Below are 27626 nucleotides of genomic sequence, written 5' to 3'. Positions count from 1 at the left end.
TAGGCTGTGATATTTGCAGCGCTCTCGCGAAAACAGGGTAGTGGAATTCGTTTAGGAATGGAGCAGGGCTAGTAGGAGAGAGTGCGGCAGTGGAATTAGGTTTTCAGCGATACTTACCTATGGGGATAACGCGTTGATTTGACATTTGTTTTGTATTGTCACAGGACGATTGAGAAAGAGTGGCAGTGGTATTAGTTTGTGATTGATACAGGGCCATGGGAGAGAGATGGGCAATGTGTTTAGTTTAGATTGATACAGAGCTATGGAGAGAGAGCTTGGCCGTTGCGATTTGTTTCGGATTGATACAGGACTATGAAAAGAGATTGGGCAGTGGGATTATTTTAATTGCAGCAGGATTGGTACAGGGCAGTGGACTTATAATGGGATTCATACCCCACTATATGGTAAAAGCGTGGCAGTGGGATACTTTATGATTGATACGGAACTGTGGGAGAGAGCGGGCTTGAGGGAATCTCTCTGAGTTAATACATAGGAGCATAAAATAGGAGTAGGACATTCAACCCGGCGAGGATTTTCCGCCAATCAGTGAGATCATGGCTGATCTGTATCTTTACTGCATCCACCCAACTTGGATCCATATCCTTTTATACCATCTCTAGAAATAAACAACCCATCTCAGATTGAAACTTATTCATTGAGCGAGCATCTACTGCTGCTTGTGGGAGAGAGTTCCACACTTCTACTGCCCTTTGCACCATGAGGTGTCTCCTAAAATCTCCCCGGAACGGCCTGGCTCAAATTTTAAGGTTCTGTCCCCTTGGTCCTAGACTCCGCCACCAGCGGAAAATGTTCATCTCTATCTACCTATCAATTACATTCAAAATCTTAAAAACATCAATCAAATCACCCCGGAACCTTGTACCGTCCAGGGAAGACAACTTTAGTTTATATAATCTGTATTTATAATCTAACCATTGGTCACATTCCGATGATTCTGCGCTGCAATCCTTCCAAGGCTAATACATGATTTCTAAGGAGCTCTGCCGAGAAATGTATATAGTACTCCACATGTGGTCTAACCAGAGCTTTGTTAAGTTGTAGAGAGATTGGGGAAGAGCAACAGTGCATGGCTGTGGTATTGGTTTGGGATTGAAGCTGGAGTCTGGGGAAAGAGCGTAGCAGTGGGGTTAGTATGGGATTGATAACGAAATAGGGGAATGGAGCGAGGCAGTGGCATTCGTTTGTGATTGATACCGATCTATGACCGAGAACGGGGCAATGTTTCTACTTTTGGCTTGATACATGGCTATGAGGAATTGCGGGGCAGTGGTATTTGTTTGGTATTGTTACAGAACTATTGGCAGAGAGCCGGGCAGTGAGATTAGTTTGTGATTGGTACAGGCAATGGTGATGGCGTGGGGAAGTGGTATTAGTCTGCGAATGGTACAGGGGCTGGGAACGAGCGGCACAGTGGGATACAGTTAGAAGTGATACAGGGCAATGCGGAGCGTCTGGTGTTGTGGGATTAGTTATGGATTGATAGAAGAATATGGGATAAGAGTAGGGCAGTTGCATTAGTTGGGTTTTCAGTACGGGCTATGGGGAGACAGTGGAACTTTGCAATTAGTTTGGGATTGAGGCTGGGTTGATGTGGGATTATTGCATGTCTATGGGGAGAGCGGTGTAGTGGGATTAACAGGGCGATGGGGAGGGAGTGGAGCTGCAGCTTTAGTTTGTAGTCACACAGGGCTGTGGAGTGAGAGAAAGTGGAGCAGTGGATATATTTTGGTATTGATACTGAGCCAGGGTATGAGAATGGGACAGTGATTTGCGCTTTTTAATGAAATACGGCTATGGGGTGAGCGCGGGCAGTCGGACTAGTTTCCAGTTGAAACAGGGGAATGGGGAGAGGGCAGGGCAGTGGGATTAATTTAGAATTGACACAGGGCTATGGAGAGAGAGTGAGGCAGTGGGTTTATTTTAGAATTGATGCAGGACTTTGCAGAGAGATCGAGGCAGTGGGTTTAGTTTAGAATTGATACAAGACTATGGAGGGAGAGCGAAGCAGTGGGCTAAATTTAGAATTAAATAAGGGCTATGGAGAGAGGTCATGTCATTGGTTTTAATTAGAATAGATCCAGGGCTATGGAGAGAAAGCGAGGCAATGGATTTAGTTTAGATTCATACGTGTCTATGGAGAGAGAGCGAAGCAGTAGTTTTAGTTCAGCATTGATGCAGTGCTATGGAGAGAGCGGGGCATTGAGTTTAGTTTAGAATTGATGCAGGGCTATGGAGAGACAGCGAAGCAGTAGGCTGAGTTTAAACAGATGATGTCGGGGAACATAGGGTCTGATGAAAGGGAGGAAATGAAATAAATCAGTGTTTGTAGGGAAATGGTGTTAGGGAAATTGATGGGATAGAAGGGAAATAAATCCCCAGGGCCTGATAATCTACATCCTAGGGTACTTAAGGAAGTGGCCCTAGAAATAGTAGATGCATTGCTGATCATCTTCCAAAATTCTATAGACTCTGGAACAGTTCCCATGGATTGGAGGGTAGCTAATGTTACCCCACTATTCAAAAAAGGTGGTAGAGAGAAAATAGGGAATTACAGACCGGTAAGCCTGACATCAGTTGTGGGAAAAATGCTAGAGTCCATTATAAAAGAGTAATAGCAGAGCACTTGGAAAACAGTGACAGGATCGGACAAAGTCAACATGGATTTACAAAAGGTAAATCGTGCTTGACTAATCTACTGGAATTTTTTGAGGATGTAACTGGTAAAATAGATAAGGGAAAACCAGTGGATGTGGTATATTTGGACTTTCAGAAGGCATGAGATAATGTCCCGCATAAGAGATTAGCGTGTAAAGTTAAGGGACATGGGATTGGGGGCAAGGTACTGACTTGGATAGAGAACTGGTTGACAGACAGAAAGCAAAGAGTTGGAATAAACGGGTCTTTTTCTGAGTGGCAGGCAGTGACTAGTGGGGTATTGCAGGGATTGGTCCTTGGACCCCAGCTATTCACAATATATATTAATGACTAGACAAGGAAACTAGATGTAATATCTCCAAATTTGCAGACGACACAAAGCTGGGTGGGTGTGTGTGCTGTGAGGAGGATGCCGAGAAACTCCAGGATGATTTGGACAGGTTGGGTGATTGGGCAAAAGCATGGCAGATGCAATATAATGTGGAAAAATGTGAAGTTATCCACTTTGGTGGCAACAACAGGAAGGCAGATTATTATCTGAATGGCAATAGATTGGGAGAAGGAGAAGTGCAACGAGACCTGGGTGTCCTTGTGCACCAGTCGCTGAAGGTAAGCATGCAGGTGCAGCTGGTGATTAAGATGGCAAATGGTATGTTGGCATTCGTAGCGAGAGGGTTTGAGTACAGGAACAAGGATGTCTTTCTACAGTTGTACAGGGCCTTGGTGAGACCACATCTTGAGTATTGTGTGCTGTTTTTGTTGCCTTATCTGAGGAAGGATGTTCTTGCCATGGAAGGAGTTCAGCGACGATTCACCAGGCTGATACCTGGGATGGCAGGAATGACGTATGAGGAGAGATTGCGACGATTGGGCTTGTACTCGCTGGAGTTTAGAAGAAAGAGTGGGGATCTCATTGAAACTTATAAAATTCTGACAGGACTGGACAGACTAGATGCAGGAAGGATGTTCCCGATGGTCGAGGAGTCCAGAACCAGGGGTCACAGTCTAAGGATAAGGGGTGGGCCATTTAGGGCAGAAATGAGGAAGAATTTCTTCACCCAGAGAGTGGTGAACCTATGGAATTCTCCACCACAGAAGGCGGTAGAAGCCAATTCATTAAATATATTCAAGAAGGGGTTGGATATATTTCTTCAGGCTAAAGGGATCCAGGGGTATGGGGAGAAAGCCTGGACCCGGTACTGAAAATGGATGATCAGCCATGATCTCATTGAATGGCGGAGCAGGCTCAAGGGGCCGAATGGTCTACTCCTGCTCCTATCTTCTATGTTTCTATGTTTCTATGAAGGGCTATGGAGAGAGAGCGGGGCATTGTGTTTAATTTAGAATTGATACAGGGCAATGGGGAGACAGCGAGGCAGTGGAATTAGTTTAGATTTGGTAAAGGGCTATGGGTAGACATCGGGGCAGTGGATTTGGTTTAGAATTGATGCAGGAATATGGAGAGAGAGCGAGCAGTGGGTTTAATTTAGAATTGAGGCAGGGTTATGGAGAGAGAGCGAGCAGTGGGTTTAATTTAGAATTGAGGCAGGGTTATGGAGAGAGAGCGAGTCAGTGGGTTTAATTTAGAATTGAGGCAGGGCAATGGAGAGACAGCGAGGCAGTGGGTTTAATTTAGAATTGATGCAGGGCTATGGAGAGAGAGCGAGGCAGTGGGTTTAACTTAGAATTGATGCAGGGCTATGGAGAGAGAGCGAGGCAGTGGGTTTATTTAGAACAGAGGCAGGGCTATCGTGAAAAACGGAGGCAGTGGGTTTAGTTTGGAATTGATTTACGGCTATGGAGAGAGAGCTGGGCAGTGGGTTTAATTTACAATTAATACATTGCTATGGGGAGAGAGCAAAGCAGAGGAATTGGATGAGAATTAATGCATGGCTATGGAGAGAGCGGGGCATTGGGCCTAATTTAAAATTGCTGCAGAGATATGGAGAGAGAGCGAGGCACTGGGTTTAGTTTAGGAATTGATACAGGGCCGTGGAGCGAGAGCGAGGTAGTGGTTTTAGTTTAGGATTTGATACAGGGCTATGGGGAAAGAGCGTGGCAGTGGGTTTAGTTTAGGATTGATTCAGGACTATAGGGAAAGGGAGAGGCAGTAGGTTTAGTTTAGATCTAAATAAGGGCTATGGAGAGAGAGCTACGTATTGGGTTTAATTAGAATTGATGCAGGGCAATAGAGACAGAGAGAGCCAGGCAGTAGGTTTAGTTTTGAATTGATGCAGGGCTGTGGAAAGAGGGCGGGGCAGTGGGTTTAATATAGGACAGAGTCAGGGGAATGGAGGGAGAGCGAGGAAGTGGGTTTAGTTTCGAATTGATAGAGGGCTATGAGGATAGAGCGAGGCAGTGGGATTAGTTTAGAATTGATAGAGGGCTATGGGGATAGAGCGAGGCAGTGGGATTCGTTAAGATTTGATAGAGGGCTATGGGGCTAGAGCAAGGTAGTGGGCTTAGTGTAGCAATTGATATAAGGGTATGGACAGAGAGTGAGGCAGTGGTTTTAGTTTAGAATTGATGCAGGGCTCGGGAGATAGAGCGAGGCAATGTGTTTATTTTGGAATTGATGCAGGGTAATGTAGAGAGAACGAGGCATTGGGTTTTGTTTGGAATTGATGCAGGGCTATGGAGAGACAGCGAGCAATGGGTTTAGTTTAGAATTGAGGCAGTGCTATGGAGAGAGAGCGAGGCAGTGGGATTTGATGCAGGGCTATGGAGATAGAGCGAGGCAGTGGGATGAGTTTTGAATTGATGCAGGGATATGGAGAGAGCGGAGCAGTGGGTATAGTTTATTTTGATACAGTGCTATGGAGAGAGTGCGAGGCAGTGTGTTTAATTGCAATTGATACAGGGCTAAGGAGAGAGAGCGGATCATTGGTTTTAATTTGGAATTGATAAAGGGCTATGGAGAGTTAGCGAGGCAGTGGGTTTAATTTAGAATTGAGGCAGGGCTATCGTGAGAAACGGAGGCAGTGGGTTTAGTTAGGAATTGATTTAGGGCCATGGAGAGAGAGCCGGGCAGTGGGTTTAATTCATAATTAATACAGGGCTATGGGGAGAGAGCGAAGCAGTGGAATTAGATTAGAATTAATGCAGGGCTATGGAGAGGGCGAGGCATTGGGTCCAATTAAAAATTGATGCAGAGATATGGAGAGAGAGCGAGGCACTGGGTTTAGTTTAGAATTGATGCAGGCCTATGAAGAGATTGGGAGGCACTGGTTTTAGTTTAGGAATTGATTCAGGGCTATGGGGAAAGAGCGAGGCAGTGGGTTTAGGTTAGATATAAATAAGGGCTATAGAGAGACAGCTACGCAATGGGATTAATTAGAATTGATGCAGGGCAATGGAGACAGAGAAAGCCAGGCAGTAGGTTTAAGTTTTGAATTGATGCAGGGCTGTGGAAAGAGGGCGGGGCATTGGGTTTAATATAGAACAGAGTCAGGGAAATGGAGAGAGAGCGAGGCAGTGGGACTAGTTTAGGAATTTCTTTTATTCATTGATGGGATGTGGGCGTCGCTGGCTAGGCCTGCATTTAGTGCCCATCCCTAATTGCCCTTGAGAAGATGGTGGTGAGCCACTGCAGTCCATATGGTGCAGGTACACCCACAATGCTGTTAGGCCGTCCAGTTTTATTCTTATTGTTTTTTGTAGCGGTTGTTTACAACTGCATGGCTTGCTAGGCCATTTAGAGTCGACCACATTGCTGTGGGTCTGGAGTCACATGTAGGCCAGACCAGGTAAGAACGGCAGATTTCCTTTAGTGAACCAGATAGGTTTTTGCAACAATCCAATCATGGTCGCCATTACTAAGACTAACATTTAATTCCAGAATTAAATTGAATTGAATTGAATTTAAATTCCACCAGCTGCCGTGGTGGGATTTAAACCCATATTCTCAGAGCATTTGACTCAGCTTCTGGTTTACTAGTCTAGTGACAAAACCACTACGCCACCGCTTCCCCTTTGCATTTGTTTTAATTTGGAATTGATATAGGACTATGGGGATAGAGCGAGGTAGTGGGCTTAGTTTAGGAATTTTTATAGGGCTATGGACAGAGAGCGAGTCAGTGGTTTTAGTTTAGAATTTATACACAGCTATGGGGAGAGAGCGAGGCAATGGGTTTAATTTAGAATTGATGCAGGCCTATGGAGAGAGATCGAGGCAGTGTGTATAGTTTAGAATTGATGCAGGGCTATGGAGAAAGAGTGAGGCATTGGTTTTTTTTTGGAATTGATGCAGTGCTATGGAGAGACAGCGAGCAGTGGGTTTAGGTTAGAATTGAGGCAGTGCTATGGAGATAGAGCGAGGCAGTGGGATGAATTTAGAATTGAGGCAGGGATATGGAGAGAGCGGGGCAGTGGGTTTAGTTTAAAATTGTTGCAGGGCTATGAAGAGAGAGCGAGTCAGTTGGTTTTGTTTAGAATAGATACAGGGCTATGGAGACTGAGCGAGGTAGTGGCTTTAGTTTGGAGCTGATGCCGGGCTAAGGAGAGAAAGCAAAGCAGTGGGTATAGTTTATTTTGATACAGTGCTATGGAGAGAGTGCGAGGCAGTGTGTTTTATTTGGAATTCATACAGGGCTAAGGAGAGAGAGCAGAGCATTGGTTTTAATTTGGAATTGATAAAGGGCTATGGAGAGACAGCGAGGCAGTGGGTTTTGTTTCAAATTGATGCAGGGCTATGAAGAGAGGGTTGGGCAGTGTGGTTAATTTAAAATAGATGCAGGGCTATGGAGAGAGAAAGAGGCAATGTGTTTAGATTGGAATTGATAAAGGGCTATGGAGGGTGAGTGAGGCTGTGGATTTAGTTTTGAATTGATACAGGGCTATGGAGGGTGAGCGAGGCAGTGGGTTTACTTTCGAGTTGAAGCAGGATAATGGAGAAAGAGCAGCGCTGTATGTTTAGTTTGGAATTGATACATGGCTATGGAGTGAGAGCGATGCAGTGAGATTAGTTTAGAATTGATGCAGGGCTATGGGGAGAGAGCGAGGCATTGAGTTTGTTTTGAACTGATACACGGCTGTGGCGGGAGTCCGAGGCAGTGGATTTAATTTGCAATTAATACAGGGCTATGGGGAGAGAGCGAGGCAGTGGCATTAGATTACAATTGATGTCGGGCTATGGGGAGAGAGCGAGGCAGTGGGATTAATTTAGAATTGATGCAGGGTTTGAAATAAAGAATAGATTTGCCTTTCTAATCTAGGCTATATTAACTTAAAAATCCTGTAGCACATCTTCAACACCCAGTCCCAACTAAAGGCTGGAAAGAACTGAATTTAAGATGGCCACCACAAATCACATGACATCAACTACCAATGAGATTACAGCATATATCCCAAGGCAGGAAACAAACAACCAACCAATCACAATACTTCTTACTAAACATAAAGAATAATCACCACATTCACCCCTCCTTTTAAAATATACTCCAACCTAAATAACCTTTACAATTTATGATTAATTATTTACAACTAAAACTATGCACAGAGAAAATAAAACTATTCAACATGACACAATACTAAGTGAGCAACAACAAATAGTAACATTGCACATAAGTATTAAGTATCTCTCAACTAAAACAATATAATATAATATTTCAACAATTTTAAAACATTACTATCAATTTAAAAGTCCATTTTCAATCAGTCGACCGGATATCTTGTTCGTGTCGACCTTCTTAACCTTGGTGAAATTCCTTGCCCTCCCACATCAGGAGACACAGAAGTATCTTCTGCAGGAAGGCTATCCATATCCCGATTTTCAACGGTTTCCGGATTAGAAATCCCGCCAGGAGGTAAACTGGGACGGTCATGAACATCCATCGAGGGCTGACTAATAGAAGTATAATTATCTGCAGTCGGATTGGAAATATTCGTAGTATCTGTAACAGCATCCACATTATCTGAATCATGACTATTGTTAATATCCTCAGAAGAGGGCTGACCCCCACAAGGAGCCAAGTCTTTAATTGAAACGGCACTTTCTTTCCCATCTTGGAATCGAATATGAGCATATTCACTCAGAGGGTGGTAGGTTTGTGGAATTTGCTGCCCCAGAAAGCTGTGGAAGCTACATCATTAAATAAATTTAAAACAGAAATAGATAGTTTCCTAGAAGTAAAGGGAATAAAGGGTTACGGAGAGCGGGCAGGAAATTGGACATGAGTCTGGGTTCGGAATGGTCATGGCCCTGTGGGTAGTGGAGCGGGCCCAGGGGCCGTGTAGCCTTGTTCTGCTCCTACTGTGTTCTAATTCTGTTAGATTTCAGGAGATGGTTTTATTCCTGTTCCTGGCTGGGGTGGAGATCGCCTTTACAGAAGGTAAGTACTGTAGAAAATATAGGGACAGAGTGATCTCCTGGAAGAATTTCGATCGCCTAGATGGGTCGGAGAGGAATTTCCCAGATTTTTTTCTCCCAAATTGGCCATTGGGTCTTTATCTGGTTTTTCGCCTCTCCCGGGAGATCACATGGGTTCGGGTGGATGCAGAGTGATAGAAGATTTGAGGTTAGGATCAGATCAGCCATGATCTTATTGAATGGTGGAGCAGGCTCGAGGGGCCGATTGGCCTACTCCTGCTCCTATTTCTTATGTTCTTATGTTCTTATATTGGGTATTTGCCTCCAACAGCTCCACCTCCTCCACTAAAGGATCATATTTTGACAATCTAACATGGCGTCGAAGCAGCACAGGTCCCTGCATAGTAAGCCATGAAGGTACTGAATATCCCGTAGTAGATCTCCGTGGATAGTTAAAGCGCCTTTCATGGGGGGTCACATTAGTAGCCATTGAAAGCAATGATCTAATGGAATGCAGGGCATCAGGCAGTACCATTTCCCACTGTGTATTCTTAAGGTTCCGGGATGTCAAAGCCAACATAACTGCCTTTCAGATCACCCCATTGTATCGTTCGCACTGTCCATTACCCTGGGGATTATACGGGGTAGTTCTGCTAGTAGAAATTCCCCGACTCTGAAGGTATTCCTTCAACTGGGAAGACATAAAAGAACTTCCCTGATCCGAATGGATATACGCAGGCATCCCAAAGATGACAAAAAGTTGAGTCAGACATTTGATAACTGTAGCAGCTGATACATCTGCACAAGGAAAAGCAAAAGGGAACCTTGAAAACTCATCCACAACAGTAAATATATATCGGTTTTGAGTAGTTGAAGGAAGAGGCCCCTTAAAATCGACGCTCAAACGTTCAAAAGGAGAAGTAGCCTTTATAAGATGAGCTCCTTGAGGCTTAAAGAAATTCGGTTTACACTGAGAACATGATGAAGCCATCCGCTTGACGTCTTCAACTGAAAAGGGCAAATTCTTACTGCGTACGAAGTGTATCATCCTCGTAACCCCAGGATGGCATAAGCCATTGTGAAGATTAATAAGCGTATCTCCGTGAATCACAGAACAATAAGCCCTCGACAGCGCATCAGCAGCAACATTATCCTTCCCCGGACGATAAACTATATCAAAATGGTAACATGCCAACTCAATCCTCCACCTCATTATTTTATCATTCTTAATCTTTCCAAAATGTTTGACATCAAACATAAAGGACACAGACTTTTGATCAGTTACCAACGTAAAATGTTGCCCCGATAAATAATGTCTCCATTTACGCAGTGCTTCTACTATTGCATACGCCTCTTTCTCTATTGAAGAATGCCTTTTTTCGCTATTGTTCAAGGTACATGACCATTGATTGATTTACCTTGTCCTACTAATTCTAAGGTTTTGCAACGAGTTGCAGGGCTATGAAGAGAGAGCGAGTCAGTAGGTTTTGTTTAGAATAGATACAGGGCTGTGGAGACTGAGCGAGGTAGTGGCTTTAGTTTGGAGCTGATACCGGGCTATGGAGAGAAAGCGAAGCAGTGGGTATAGCTTATTTTGACTAACGTCCTATGAAGAGAGTGCGAGGCAGTGTGTTTTATTTGGAATTGATACAATGCTAAGGAGAGAGAGCAGAGCATTGGTTTTAATTTGGAATTGATGCAGTGCTATAAAGAGAGAGTGGGGCAGTGTGGTTAATTTAAAATAGATGCAGGGCTATGGAGAGAGAACGAGGCAATGTGTTTAGATTGGAATTGATAAAGGGCTATAGAAAGAGAGCGAGGCAGTGGATTTAGTTTTGAATTGATACAGGGCTATGGAGGGTGAGCGAGGCAGTTGGTTTAATTTAGAGTTGAAGCAGGGCTATGGGGAGAGAGCAGGGCAGTGGGTTTGTTTTGAATTGAAACATGGCTGTGGCGGGAGAGCGAGGCAGTGGGATTAATTTGCAATTAATACAGGCCTATTGAGAGAGGGGGAGGCAATCGGTTTAGTTTAGAATTGATGCACGGCTATGGAGAGAGAGGGGGCAGTGGGATTAGTTTAGAATTGACGCAGGGCTATGGAGAGAGGGCGAGTCAGTGGATTTAATTTAGATTTGATGCAAGTATATGGAGAGTCAGCGCGGCAGTGGGTTTATTTTGGAATTGATGCAGAGCTATGGAGAGAGAGCAAGGCAACGGGTTTAATTTAGAATTGGTGCAGGCTATGGAGAAAGAGCCTGGCAGTGGGTTTTGTTTTGAATTGATACAGGGCCATGGAGTGAGTGCGAGGCAGTGGGATAATTTTAGCATTGATACTGGACTATAGGAAGAGAGCTGGGCAGTGAAATTAGTTTGTGATTGATACAGGCAATGGGGTTGGTGTGGGGTAGTGGCATGATAAGAGTGCGAGCAGTGGGATTAGTTTTGGATTGATAGAGGGCTCTGGGATGACAGCAGGTCAGGGGCACTTTTGTGGAATTGATACAGAGCTCTTGGGTGAGGACAGGTCAGTGGGATTAGTTTTCGATGGATACAAGCCTATGGGGAGGCAATGAAGCAGTGAGTTTAGTTTGGGAATTATACAAGTCTATGGGAAGAGTGGGATTAGTTTCGAATTGAAACTGGGCTATGGGGAGGAATCGGGGCAGTGGGATCAGTTTGTGATTGATACACGGCTATGCAGAGAGAGCGGGGCAGTGAGATTTTCTGTGTGATTGATACAGAGCTATGGGGAGGGAGCGGGGCAGTGAGATTTATTTGTGATTGATACAGGGCTATGCGGAGGGAGCGGGGCAATGAGATTTTTTTGTGATTGATACATGGGTATGAAGAGGGAGCGGGCAGTGAGATTATTTTGGGACTGAAAGAGGCCAATGGGAGAGATCGTGGCAGTGGGATTAGTTTGGGATTTCTACAAGTCTATTTGAAGTGAGCAGGGCATGGGATTTGATTGTGAAATATACAGTGCCATGGGAAGTGATGGGGCAGTGAAATGTGTTTGATACTGATAGAGGGCTTTGGGGAGAGATCGGGCAGTGGGATTAATATGAGACTGATACTGGGCTATAGGGATGGAGTGAGGCAGTGAGATCTGTTTGGCATATGTACAAGCCCACGGGGAGCGAGCAAGGCAGTGGGATTACTTTTGGCAATTATACATGTCTATGGGGAGGGAGCGGGGCAGTGGGTCAGTTTGTGATGATACAGGGCTATGGGAGAAAGCGGGCAGTGAAATCAGTTTGGGAATAATACAGGTCTATGGGGAGAGAGTGTGACAGTGCGATTAGTGCTGGATTGATATTGGGCGGTGATGAGAGAAAGGTTAGGTTAGGAATAGAATAGGACAGGTCTATGGAGAGAAAGAGCGCAGTGGATAGTTTTCAATTGACACGGGTATATGGGGATAAGTGCATGGCTGTGGTATTGGTTTGGGATTGAAGCAGGACTATGGGGGAAAATGGTGGCAGTGTGATTAGTATGGGATTGATACCGAATTATGGGGAAGTAGCTTGGCAGTGGCATTCCTTTATGATTGATACAGATATATGATCGAGAACGAGGCATTGTGTCGCGTTTTGGATTGATACACGGCTATGGGGAATTGCGGGGCAGTGGTATTAGTTTAGTATTGATACAGAGCTAAACGAAGAGAGCCGGGCAGTGATATTTGTTTGTGATTGATACAAGCAATGGGGATGGCGTGAGGTAGTGGCATTAGTTTGGGAATGGTACAAGGGTTGGGAAGGAGCGGCACCATGGCATACGTTTAGGTGTGAATCAGGTCAATGTGGAGAGACCGGACGTGTGGGATTCATTTGGATTGATAGAGGAATATGGGGCGAGAGCAGGGCTATGCTATTAGTGTTTGATTGTTACAGGGCTATGGAGAGAGAATTGCGATTGGCGTAATTTTGTATTCAGTCAGGGCTGTGGAGTATGTGTAGGCAGTTTGAGTATTCAATCCGTGCTATGGGGAGGCAGTGGAATGTTATGATTAGTTTGGGATTAATGCTGTGCTGTGGATAATGAGCGAGGCAGTGGGATCAGTTTGTGATTGACGCAGGGCTATGGGAGAGAGCGGCGCAGTGGGTTCAGTTTGTGTATATACAAAGCTATGGGAAGGCAGCGGGGCACTGGGATTTGTTTGAGAGTGATACAGAGCTATGGGTAGGGATTGGGCTGTCGGATTAGTTTGGGAGTGATACTGGGCTATCGGGAGGGAGTGAGGCAGTGTGATCTGGTTGGCTAATGTACAAGGCCATGGAGAGAGAGCAAGGCAATCGGATTAGTATTGGGAATGATACCGGTCTATGGGGAGTGAACGGGGCAGTGGGAACAGATTGGGATTGGCACAGGGCTATGGGAGGGAGCGGTGCAGTGAAATCAGTTTGTGATTCATACAGGGCAATGGGGAGTGCGCGGGGCAGTGAGATCAGTTTGTGATTGATACATGGCTATGGGAGGGAGCGGGGCAGTGAGATTAATTTGGGATTGAAGCAGGGCTATGGGGAGGGAGTGGGGCAGTGAGATTAATTTGGGATTGATAATGGGCTCTGGGAGAGAGCGAGACAGTGAGATTATTTTGGGATTGGTACAGGACTATGGGTAGGGAGCGGGGCAAGCTCTATTTCAAAATAAAATCTATAAATGTTCTTCACTGTAGTGAGTAACAGAAATAATATTTCTGTGCACCGTTGAGTTTCGGTACATGTCGGCGGAAATTGATGGATTATCAGTGAGCTTCCTGTTTTGCTGAACAGTGATTAACCATGGAAACCGTTCAGCAGCGCTATCAGCAGCAGTCAGCTTTCCTGAGCAGTGTCGGGGGCTTCATCATGAACGCTCAGTACCAACAAGGAAAAGATTCATCATTCTCTGCAAATCTCTGACATTTAACGGCCACAATGATGCACGATAATAGTGGGTCAAAAAAGGTTTCATAAAATCGGTCCTGAGAAATGTGGACGATCTGAATTTAACTACATATAACTATAAATTATGTGCAATTTATCCGTCCCTATAGAGTCCCGCTATCCCCAATACATTCCAATGCTGCACCTCGCACAATCTGGCTTTTCCTTTCCTGAATCATTGCTCCCCTGTCTAGTTCACTGTCTGTACTCAGCGTGGGGTGTGCTCTACACTGGAAAGACCAGAGGCACATCAGCTCAGAGCTTTACCCAACACATTCCTCCTGTCCAGAAATGTCGCACTGACTGCTCTGTGTTTAAACACAATAACCGCCCCACAGCATTATAGCATATAATAGTGGAGGCGCAAAGACAGACCTGTCCAAGACTGGAGTTCCATCATAATATTCAATGCAAACCACACAGCACGAGATCCATACACCGCCTGAACCTTGAAGTGAATTTCACCGTTTATGATTTAACAATCTGGATGGTTGCTTCCCATTAGAACGGCCATTTGCTTTTCCCATTCTCTGAATCAGTGCCACATCATTTATATTTATTATTATTATTTTGCTTCCTATTCTCAGTGAACAACACCAGCCCCGGCCACAACTCGGAAACGCCCGCACCGAGCCGGGAACCGTATCTCCACGAGCGATGCGATAAGATTTTAAACATTTCACAATTCTCTGCGGTAAGGTTATGATCATTTATTCAGCTCACCAACAAGCATAAAAGTTTTTTTTTACCGTGTTCCTTGTTGTCTGGGACTGTAGTTACGGATCATTCACGGCTACCCCGCCTGTGCTGAGTGGACCGAATGACGGTAGAACTGCTCCAATGGGCCTTGGAGCCTTTGGCTGTTCAGGATAAGCTGGTGTTTGCTGCTCCCTGCCGCTGCTACCCTGTAATACCAGTTGATAAACAGATCAAAGCGCGCCTGGCGGATGGAAATGTTGTTCACCTTCAACTTCTTCAATCAGGCCTGAAGAATAGGTCATTCGGGAGACCCTGGAATCTGTCAGCGCTTGTGGAATCGCCCACCAGCGGGGCAAGACACCTTCAGCCGAAGAAGGGAGAACGTCAAGGCGGCATTTGATAGGAACAAGCGGCATTACACAGTATTACATGCGATTTACAGCACAAAAACAGGCCATTCGGGCCAACAGGTCTATTCCACTGTTTATGCTCCACACGAGCCTCCTCCCACCTTATTTCACCTCAACCTATCAACATATCCTTCTCTTTATTTCTCCTTCATGTATTTATCTCGCATCAGCTTAAATAGATCTACGCTATTCGCCTCAACTACTCCTTGTGGTAGCGAGTTCCACATTCTCAAACTTGTTTACGCAGCGAGTGGTGAGGATCTGGAACTCGTTGCCGATGGAAGTGGTGGAAGCGGAAACACTCAATGTTTTCAAGAGGAGACTGGATAGGCACTTGAAGGAAATAACCTTGCAGAGTTACGGGAACAGAGTGGGGAATGGGACTGACTGCATTGCTCCATAGTGAGCCGGCACAGACTCGATGGGCCGAATGGCCGCCTTCTGTGCCGTTATGACTCTATGACTCTCTGGGTAACGAAGCTTTCTCTGAATTCCCTATTGGATTTATTAGTGACTATCTAATATTTATGGCGCATTGTTTTGGACTCCCTACAAGTGGAAACATCTTCTCTACATCTACCCAGTCGAACACTTCATAGTTTTAAAGACCTCTATCACGTTACCTCACTGTCTTCTCTGTTCGAGAGCATGGAGTCCCAGCCTGTTCAGAATTGCTGTAAGATGGCGATCAACAAATGCATCAACAGATGCCTTCAGTGAGAGTAAAATAGAAAAGGAAGGGACATAAAATACGTAATTCAATGCTTTCCAGTGTATTCAATATGACCACATTTAGGGCATAATGTAAAGATGAATGGTATGAGCCAGGAACCTGACTCTAATGGTAGGAAAGTAACAGGTTTAGATCTAAGTAGGATTTATAACCGGAATAATACCTGTTGTTATAGAGACAGCATTCTGTTTGCCCGCAGACAGTGAATCAATGACTGGATAATATTTTTATGGCGGTATTAGTCGAGGGAGAAGGTTGGCTGTGACACAGTTTGAAGGTCTTGTCTCCTTTCAATAGAGAGATAGCATAGGATCGCAATACAGCGATAGAATCTCAAAAGAAAGATCTAATCTCAAAAGATCGAACGAAACTCAATAGAGTGATAGGATCTCAATGCAGCGACGGGAACACAACAGAGTGATATGATATCAATAGAGCGACAGAAACGCAAGAGGGTGATCGAAGCTTAATAACGTGCTAGCATGTCAAGAGTGTGATAGGATTTCATTAGAGTCATAGAGTTATACAGCACAGAAAGTGGCCCTTTGGCCCATCGTGTCCGCGACGGCCATCAAGCCCTGTCTATTCTAATCCCATTTTCCAGCACTTGGTCCGTAGCCTTGTATGCTATGGCGTTTCAAGTGCTCATCTAAATGCTTGTTGAATGTTGTGAGTGTTCCTGCCTCTACCACCCTTTCAGGCAGTGAGTTCCAGATTCCAACCACCCTCTGGGTGGAAAAGTTTTCCCTCAAATCCCCTATAAACCTCCTGCCCCTTACCTTGAAACTATTCCCCCTGGTTATTGACCCCCGTACTAAGGGGGAAAATTCCTTTCTATCTACCCTATCTATGCCCCTTATAATTCTGTACACCTCAATCATGTCCCCCCTCAGCCTTCTCTGCTCGAAGGAAAACAACCCCAGCCTGTCCAATCTCTCTTCATAGCTGAAGTGCTCCAGCCCGGGTAACATCCTGGTGAATCTCCTCTGCACCATCTCCAATGCAATCACATCCTTCCTATAGTGTGGCGACCAGAACTGCACACATTATTCCAGCTGTGGCCTAACTAGCATTTTTTACAGCTCCATCATAACCTCCCTGCTCTTATATTATATGCCTCGGCTAATGAAGGCAAGTATCACATATCCCTTTATAACTACCTTATCTACCTGTCCTGCTGCCTTCAGGGATCTATGTACAGGCACACCAATGTCTTTCTGATCTTCTGCCCTTGCTAGGATCCTACCATTCATTGTGTATTCCCTTGCCTTGTTAGTCCTCCCAAAATGCATCGCCTCACACTTTACAGGGTTAACTTCCATTTGCCACTGTTCTGCCCATCTGACCAACCCCGTCTATATTATCCTGTAGTCTAAGGCTTCCCTCCTCGCTATTTACCACTCCACCAATTTTCATGTCATCTGCGAGCCTACTGCTAATACCTCCTACATTCATATCTAAATCATTAATGTACACTACAAACAGCAAAGGAGCCAGCATCGAACCCTGCGGTATACCACTGGACGCAGGCTTCCAGTCACAAAAGCAACCTTTGACCATTACCCTCTGCCTCCTGCCACTAAGTCAATTTTGGATCCAATGTGCCAGATTGCCCTGGATCCCATGGGCTCTTACCATCTTGACCAGTCTCCCATGCGGGACTTTGGCAAAAGCCTTACTGAAGTCCATGTAGGCTACATCAACGGCACTGCTCTCACCCACACAGCTAGTCACCCTCTCGAAAAATGCAATCAAATTGGTTAGACATGATCTCCCCCTAACAAAGCCATGTTGCTTATTCTTGATTAATCCTTGCGTCTCCAAGTGGAGACTAATTCTGTCCCTCAGAATTGTTTCCAATAATTTCCCTACCACTGATGTTAGGCTCACTGGCCTGTAATTCCCTGGTTTATCCCTACTACCCTTCTTGAATAATGGTACTACTTTAGCTGTCCTCCAGTCCTCTGGCACCTCCCCTGTGGCCAGAGAGGTTATGAAAATTTGTGTCAGAGCCCCTGCAATCTCCTCCCTTGATTCACACAGCAGCCTGGGATACATCTCGTCTGGGCCTGGGGGATTATCCACTTTTAATCCCGATAAAACCGCTAGTACCTCCTCTTTTTCAATATTAATTTGTTCAAGTATATCACAATCCCACTGCCTGATTTCTATGCCTACATCGTCTTTCTCCACAGTGAACACAGATGCAAAATATTCATTTAGAACCTCACCTGCATCTTCCAGCTCTACACACAGATTGCCACTTTGGTCTCTAATGTGCCCTACTCTTTCCCTGGTTATCCTCTTGCCCTTAATATACTTATAGAACACCTTGTGTGTTCCTTTATTTTGCCCACCAGTGTTTATTCATTCCCCCCTCTTCGCTCTCCTAATTTCTTTTTTAATTACCCCCCAGCAGTTTCTATACTCCTCTAGGTCTTCCATTGTTTTTAGTCCTTTGTATCTGCCAAAAGCCTCCCTTTTTTCTTAATCCGTTCTTGTATATCCCTTGACAACCAGGGTTCCCTGGGCTTGTTGGTCCCACCCTTGACCTTTACGGGAACATGTTGGCATTGTACTGTCTCTATTTCCTTTCTGAAAGACTCCCACTGCTCTGATGTGGATTTTCCTTCAAGTAGCTTATCCCAATCCACTTTGGCAGATCCTGCCGTTTCATATTAAAATCGGCCTTCCTCCAATTTAGAACTTTTATTTCCTGTCCATCTTTGCCCTTTTCCATGACTACCTTAAACCTCACCGAATTATGGTCACTGTCACCAAAATGCTCTCCTACTGACACTTCTACCACTCTACATTCCCTAGAATTAGGTCCAGTACCGCCCCCTCTCTTGAAGAATTTCTACATGCTGGCTCAAAAAGCACTCCTGGATGCACTTTAAGAATTCCGCACCCTCTAAGCCTTTCACAATCTGACTATCCCAGTTAATATTGGGGAAGTTGAAATCCCCTACTATTATTACCTTATTATATCTACACTTCTCTGAAATTTGCCTACATATTTGTTCCGCTATCTCCCCCTGACTGTTTGGGCACCTATTGTACACTCCCAGCAAAGTGCTTGCCCCCTTTTTGTTATTAAGTTATACCCATATGGTCTCATTAGAGGAACCTGCTAAGATATCATCCCTCCTTACAGGAGTAATTAACTCCTTGATTAATATTGCGACACCCCTTCCTCTTTTAAAAGCCCCTCTGACTCGCCTGAAAATTATATACCGCGGAATATTGAGCTGCTAGTCCTGCCACTCCATCAGCCATGCCTGTGATAGCAACAATATCATACTCCCATGTGTTCATCAACACCTTCAATTAATCTGCCATAATCGCAAGACCCGTTGCTTTAAAATAAATGCCATCCAGCCTTCCCATACTCCCTTGTGCCGTTACATATTTGCTCTGCCTTCCAGGCTGACTTGTTTTTTCCACTATACTTGGCTGTGCATCACCCCGTATTATAGCTCCACTCCATATCGCATCCCCCTGCCAAGTCAGTTTAAACTCCCCTCCCCAACACTACTAGCAAACCTCCCAGTAAGGATGTTGGTCCCGTTCCGGTTCAGATGCAACCGTCCGACTTGTACAGGTCCCACCTTCCCCAGAAGCAGACCCAGTGATCAAGGAAACTAAAGCCCTCCGTCTTGCACCAACTCTTTAGCCATGCATTCACCTGCTCCTCCTGTTCCTATTCTCACTAGCACGTGGCACCGGGCGTAATCCAAAGATTACAAACTTTGAGATCCTGCTTTTTAATCTGCTACCTAGCTCCCTAAATTCTTGTTGCTGGACCTCATCCCCCTTTCTACCTATGTTGTTGGTACCAATGTGAACCACGACCTCTGAATGTTCGTCATCCCCCTTCAGAAAGGGTGATAAGATTTCAATAGAGTGAAAAGATCACAAGCGAAAAATCGGATCTCATTAATGCAGTAGGATCTCAACAGAGCAATACAATCCAATGGAGTAATAATACGTCAGTAGTGCGACAGGACCTCAATAGATTGAGAGAATTTCAATAGAGTGATAGGATCTCAATAGAGTGATAGGATCCCAATAGACGGTTAGGATCTCAATAGAGAGATGGGGTCTCAATCGAGCGATAGGATCTCAATAGAGTGATAGGATCTGAATAGAGTGATAGGATTCCAATAGAGGGATAGGAACTCAATAGAGCGATAGGATCTCAATAGAGTGATAAGATCTCAATAGAGCGATAGGATCTCAATAGAGTAAAAGGATCTCAATAGAGTGATAGGATCTCAATAGAGCGATAGGATCTCAATAGAGCGATAGGATCTCAATAGAGTGGTTGCATCTCACTAGGCTGACAGAATCTCAATAGAATAGCGATCGGAGATCAATAGAATGATATAATCACAATAGAAATGATAGCGTCTGAATAGAGCGATAGTATCTAAACAGAATGATACAATATCAATGGATCTATGGGATCTCAAAGGAATGATACGTTAATTATGGTCCTGCCCTGCCAATTAAGATGATCATATAATGGTACAGCACAAAAACTGGTCATTTGCTGTATCGTGCCTGGGCAAGCTCTTAGTAGCAGCTCCCAATTAGTTCCACTCCCCCGCTCTTTCTCCATAGTGCTGCATTGTTTTTGTTTTAAAATATATATCTAACTTACTCCTTTAGTCCCTGTTGTCATTATGGTAAAACGGCGCTGTCAGCACGTGGGTAGGGGGGATTTATCGTTTGAAACGAGGGCCAAATGTTTATTCAAAGTGATTTATTATTTCATAAGCAGTGATTTTATACAACTTCCTGGCCGCAATGTTAGCTGACACTGTAAACGGCTCCCTCTGCTCAGGTAATGTCCGCCTACCCTTTAAATTTGTCATCAATACCCCCGTCCCAAGTCCAACCTCCCTTTCCTTTACAAAGTCCCTGAAGGTGTTGTCGCCACCCATCCGTGCCAATCTTTCCCGCAAAATCAGGTTTGCATCCATCCAATCAGGTTTCTGCCCATATCGCAGCACTGAAAGGGCCCGTATCCAAATCACAAATTACATCCTATGTGACTGTGGCCGTGGCAAATTATAGCTCCTCATCCTCTCGAACTGTCTGCAGCCTTTGACACAGATGACCACACCATCCTCCTCGGATGCCTCTCCTCCTTTGTCCAGATCAGTGGGACTGCCCTCGCCTGGTCCCATTGTTAAGTATCCGTTAGCAGCCAGAGAATCTCCAGCAATCACTTATTTCTCGGCCGCGCACAATCACCCTAGGAACAGGAGAGTGCGAGGGGAGCAGACAGCATCGGTTAAAGAGAGTCCATTGACACATTTTATGGGCTGACTGTATAGTTTGGCCAGGCGGTACTTACAGGAGAATATACTGATCGCAACTATGGCTTTTTGTAAATTACAGTGGCCTAGGCACATCCGGGTTACTGAGGAGACCCCCCTGCTTTTCTCTTCCTCCGATCTGAGGGGGCCTGGTGGAAGTCGGCGTGTTTACACCTCTGCTGAGGGCAGGACTAACGCGGCTCTGATGATTTCACTGTGGAATAGGCTGTTGATACTCACTGTTACTGTGGATCAACTGAGAATGGCCACTTGAGAGAGATATTCAAGGCGACCTTGCTGCAGTCAATGGAACTGAATATCAGGCGCTGCGTATAACGGACAGCCGATCCCATACCGCCAGATTTGCACCACCGCCGGAGACGGATTTATAGCCCTCGGTTTCGTGTTATTACAGCGTCTTTGTATCTATTCAGTTTTCAACACGAACCCATTTATAACAACTATTGATTGTAGAGACCCCTCACATAAGGGAAGACCTGGAAGACCACAAGGTAAAGGATGAAATATTAGAAAACTTAGATGAGGATTCCGGCACTGCATCAACAGTGATCGCTTTGATCCTGTTTATTCTCAGTATCCTATACAGCATATTTGTAACCGTCATTAAGGTAATACTGGCCTTCAACTGCAAAGTGACATTAGAAAGTTGAGTTTATACCTTAGAAATAGCAGAGGTGCAAATGATGAATTAAATGTTTCAATATAAGCATAATTCTTACCGTCCACCCAGGATTATATGTGAGTTCATTAGTCGTTCCCATGTGATTAACAGGCACATTTATTAAACTCCTGAATATAATGACGTAACAGAGGAATGCGTGTATAGAAGAATTAATGGGACATACAAGAATCACATATATATATTTCAATAATGGAAAGTGTTACTTTGCACCTAGATTGTGGGTCGTTAGATGCACACTAAAAAGGAAAGAGCGGGAGTAGTGTTTGAAGTCACCATCAGCGTTGATAGAGTGCAAGGGGTACCGCAAACAAAGGCTCTGCACTCAAACATGGATCACCGTGAAGAGATGTGGAAAACATTGACTACGGAAGGGTGGGAGCACATTTCAGTCGGGGAATCAATGGACAAACAATGAAACTTATTCAAGAAGGTTATCAACGAGCACAGAAGTACGCAATGCCAGAAATAGAAATCCTAAAACGAGGACTAAACTATTGGTGAAAGAGAACAGTTCGGGTCAGTATTAAAACAAAGCGGGAAGGTTGTGTCGAGGCGAAGACAAAGGCAAGTTTCACAGCCGGGAATATTATAAGAGCAACAAAAACACATAATTAATTATAGAGTGCAACCTGCGTTTGAAAACAATTACTGGGGATACGAAGAATAATATCAAACAGTTTATAGAAAACCATAAAACAGAAGAGAATGGTGTAAGTGCAGGTGAGGTTATTACATAGGAACATAGGAAGGCCATTCAGCTCCACGAACCTGTTTTGCCGCTCAATTAGATAACGGCTGCTCTGTATCTTAATCTAAGATGCACACCTTGAGTCCATGTCTCTTAATATCCTTACCTAACCAAAATCAATCAATCTCAGTTTTGAAATGTTCAATTGACCCCCAGCCTCAACAGCTTTTTAGGGAAGAACGTTTTAGATTTTCACTACCCTTTTTGTGAAGAAGTGCTTCCTGACATCATCCCTGAACGGACTATTTTATCCTTATTCACCCTTGATGTGTTACACCCGCCTGTAGAAACAGTTGCTTTTTATCTACCCTTTCAAATTTTTTCATCGTCTCAATTAGATCACCCCTTAATCTTCTATACTTAAGGGAATGCCAGCTTAATCTACGCAACCTGCCCTCATAATTTTAACCCTTTTAGCACTGGGGCCATTCTGGTGAATCTGCGTTGTTTCCCCGCCAAGGCCAATATATCCCTCCTGAGGTGCGGTGCCCAGTTCTCCAGAATGCAGTCTAACCCGAGCTTTATACATCTGTCGCACAACTTCCACCTCCTTGTATTCCAGCCCCCTTGAGATAAAAGCCAATTCCATTAGTTGTTTTCTTTATTTCTGTACCAGTCCACGAGCATATAGCGATTGACGTATTGGATCACTGATTCTCTTGGCGCATCCAGAGCTGCCAGCTTCTCACCATTCAGAAACAACTCTGACCCAGCTTCGTTAGCTCCACAATGGATCTCTGCCTGCCACAGTTTTGCCCACTCATTCAATCTCTCAATGTCCCTTTGCAACTTTCTGCTCCCATCTACACTATTTACAGTGTCACCTAAATTACAACCGTAGCAAACGTGGATATACAGCTCACTAGTCCTTCATCTAAGTCGTTGATAATATAGCTAAAAACAGAGGTCCCAATACAAATCCCTCGGGACACCGCTAGTACATCCTGCCAATTGGAGTACATTCCCATTATCTCGATTGTTTGTCTCTGATCATCTAAATAATTCCCTATCTAAGTCAATAGGTTGCATCCAATGCTATGCGCTCTCATTTTCATTTTAAAAAGACCGAGAGACAATAATAATGGAGGCTATGGACAATGAGAAAAAATAAAACGAAAGTAATATTTTGCTACAGCCTTCAAATGAAAATGGACCACAAATTACCTAAAGCTACTTGGAGCATTAGTGTTTAGAAATTGCTTTTAATGCCAAAATAAACACGGCCAAAGATAAACTATTGGAATCGAAACCAGTCAAAATCACCAGATGGAGACGGGTTTCACCTGAAAGCATTAAAATAACTAGATCTGTGAACTGGCTATGAATGAGTTACAGCCTCCCGAGGATCGCTGGATTCAGGAGTCATTTCAAGGAACAGAGAGACAGTAAACGTTACACCATTAGTCACAAATACAACTAAGGAATGGCCAGTGAGTGTAACCACAGCAGTTTAAAGTGTTTGGAACTTTGAGCAAGGACATTGAGCACTGGGAAAGAATAAACCGATTAAGGAGAGTCTCCAAGGCTTTATGTAGCTATCCTTACAAAGTTTTCTCTTAGAGTCACTGCAGTGGCCGACAGGGAGGCTTCTGTGAATGCCAGAAACATGGACTTCCACGAACAATAATTAATGTTCAGACAGGATAAAAAAGGATATTTCTAACTCATACAAAGCAAACCAATTGGAAATTGATAGAATCACGAGTGAAACCTCTGGGGAATCTGCAAGTACTCGACCACCAGCACTCTAGCCCTGCATAACAATTTTGATGTTTGATATTTAATATGGTAAACACCTTAGGCCTGCATGCAACTCCTGTGTGATGTATGTTTACATTATTAATCTCTCTGCTCACATTTATAATTGAAACTGTCTCTGTAAACTGGCCAAGCTGTAATTACACCCTCCAGTCACTGGGGGAGCTGTCGAAACTGAGCACTACCTCTAACAATAAATCAGCCTGCACTGCAGATCAATTCCAAACAACGCTAGTGTTCTGCTTCCCAAATTGTTGTTAGTTTGTTCTATTTAACGATGACTAGTGACATAAAATTAAAGTTTTATATAAACAGAATGACAGACTGCATGCCTTAAAATGGAGACTGGAATGTTAACATGCTTTTGTCCAATTATTATGTCCTAAAATCATAGAATGGTAGAATTATACAGCAAAGAAGGAGGTCATTCAGCCCTACGTGCCTGTACCCGAGCATTTAAAGAGCTATACAATTTTCCCCACTCCTCTGCTCTTCCCCCATAACCCTACATTTCTTTTTCCTTTTCAATTATTTATCACATCCATTTTGAAAGTTATTAGTGAATATGCTTCCACCACACATTCAGGCAGTTTAATCTAGATCAGGAAAACTCGCTGCAGAAAACATATTATAAGATGTTGTCTCTGGTTCTTTAGCTAATTACTTTAAAACTATCTCCTCTGCTTCCCGACCATTCCACCACGGGAAACAGTTTCTCCTGATTTACTCTACTATCAATGTCCCCTCGATCTTCTCTGCCCTAAGGAGAGCAATCGCAGTTCCCCAGTCTTTCCACATATTTGACGTATTTCATTCCTGGCACCGTTCTGGTAAATACCCTTGCCACTCTCTCAAAGGCCTTGATATCGATCCTAAAGCATTGTGCCCAAAATTGGTCACAATGCTCCAACTGGGGCAAGCAGTTTTTCATAAAGGTTTAGCTTCGATGCTGTGGATGTTGGCCTGAGCGATAACACTGATGTTGGTGCGCGTATCCTACCAATGGATGTGCAGGATCTTGCGGAGGCAGCATTGGTGGTACCTCTCCAGTGCTTTGAGGTACCTGCTGTACATGGTCAATGTCTCTGAAGCATACAGGAGGGCGGGTATCACTACTGCTCTGTGGACCATGAGCTTGGTGCTGCGCTTGAGGTCCTGGTCAGCAAACACTCTCTTCCTCAGCCTACCGAAGGCTGCACTGGCACACTAAAGGCGCTATTGGACATTGTTATTGACGTCTGCCCTAGTTGACAGTAGGCTCCCGAGGTATGGAAAGTGGTCCACGTTGTCCAATGCCTCGTCATGGATTTTGATAATCGGGGAGCAGTACCATCTGGCGGGGTAAGTTGGTAGAGGATCTCTGTCTTACGGCTGTTTAGTGTAAGGCCCATGCTCTTGTACGCTTCAGTGAAGGTGTTGACGATGGTTTGGAGTTGGGCCTCAGAGTGTGCACAGACACAAGCGTCGTCTGCATACTGTAATATAATGACAGAGGATCGGACAACCTTGGATCTGGACTGGAGTCGACGGAGGTTGAACAGTTTCCCATTTGCTCTGTAGATTAGCTCCACTCTACCAGGAAGCTTACTGAGTGTGAGATGGAGCATTCCAGCCAGGAAGGTCGAGAAGAGCATCGAAGCTTTGACCACGCTCGATCAGCTCCGATGGACAGGCCACATCGTCTGCATGCCCGATATGAGACACCCAAAACAAGCGCTCTACTCGGAGCACCGACACGGCCAGAGAGCCCTAGGTGGGCAGAGGAAAAGTTTCAAGGACATTCTCTCAAAGCCTCCTTGAAAAAGTGCAACATCCCCACCGACACCTGGGAATCCCTGGCCCAAGACCACACAAAGTGCAGGAGAAGCATCCGGGAAGGCGCTGAACACCACGAGTCCCTTCGCCGGGAACAAGTGGAAGCCAAGCGGAAACAGTGGAAGAGGTGCACGTCAACCCAAGCACCCCACCCACTCACACCTTCAACCAACGTCTGCCCCACCTGTGACATGACTGTAGGTCCCGCATTGGACTCATCAGTCACCTGAGAACTCATTTTTAGTGTGGAAGCAAGTCATCCTTGGTTCTGAGGGACTGCCTAAGAAGAAGAAGATAAAGGTTTAGCGTAACTTACTTGCTTTTGTACTCTCCACCTCTATTTATAAAGCCAACGATTCCGTATGCCTTTTAACAGGCTTCTCAACATGTGCTGCCTCATTCAAAGACCTGTGTACGTACACCCCAAGTCTCCCTTTACCTGCACCACCTTTAAAATTGTACCATTTAGTTTATATTGCCTCTTCTCATGCTTCCTCCCAAAATGTATCACTTCACACACCACTGTCTTGAATTTCATCCACGTGTCTGCTCATTTCACCAGGCTGTCTATGTCTTCCTGGAATCTGATACTATCCTCCTCACCGTTTATTACAATTCCAAGGTTCGTGTCATCTGCAAACTTTGAAATTATGCTTTGTATAACCAATTCCAGGTCATTAATACATATGAAGAAAGAGCAGTAGTCCGATCACCGACCCCTGGTGTCACTATTGCATGCTTCCATCCAGTCTTAGAAACAGCCGTTCACCACTACTCTCTGCTTCCTGTCTATTAGCCAATTCCGTATCCACGCAATCATTGCCTCTTTAAATTCATGGGCTTCAATTTTGCTAACAAATCTATTATTAGGTATCATCAAACGTCTTTTGAAACTCTAAGTAGCATTGAAGACTGTGGCCAGAGTCTCTGCAATTTCCATCCTTACATCTCTCAGCAAACTAGGATGCATCCCAGCAGGGCCGTGTGACGGTTCTACTTTGAGGACTGGCAACATTTAAAGTACCTCCCCTTTATCTATATTTATCCTATCCAATTTCTCTACAACATTCTCCTTTACTGTGAAATTGGCAGCATCCTCTTGTTTAGTGAAGACAAATGCAAAGCATTACTTGAGTAACTCAGCCACGCCCTCCGCCTCCACAAGAAGATTACCGTTTTATTCTCTAATCGGCCCCACGCTTCCTTTGAATGCCCTTTTACTATTTATACGTTTATAACCGACTTTACGGATCGGTTTCACATTAGCCACTAATCTATTCTCATACAGTCGCTTTGCACCACTCATTCCCTTTTTCAATTCTCCCCAGGTCTTTTTATATTCAGCTTGGGTCTTTAGTGAATTATGAACCCGAGATTTTTCATAAGCCTCCTTTTTGTGTTTCATTTTAATCTCTATAACTTTAGTCACCAAAGGAGCTCTAGCTTTGGACGTCCTTCCTTTCCCCCTCGTGGAAATGTGTCGAGTCTGAACCCAAACCATCTCATCTATAAAGCCTCC

Source organism: Somniosus microcephalus, chromosome 4 (assembly GCF_052327205.1).
Source record: "Somniosus microcephalus isolate GS21.2 chromosome 4, FLI_Smic_1.0, whole genome shotgun sequence".
NCBI classification, from domain to species: domain Eukaryota; kingdom Metazoa; phylum Chordata; class Chondrichthyes; order Squaliformes; family Somniosidae; genus Somniosus; species Somniosus microcephalus.
The sequence above is the reverse complement of the archived record's forward strand: the minus strand, read 5'-3'. Positions refer to the sequence as shown.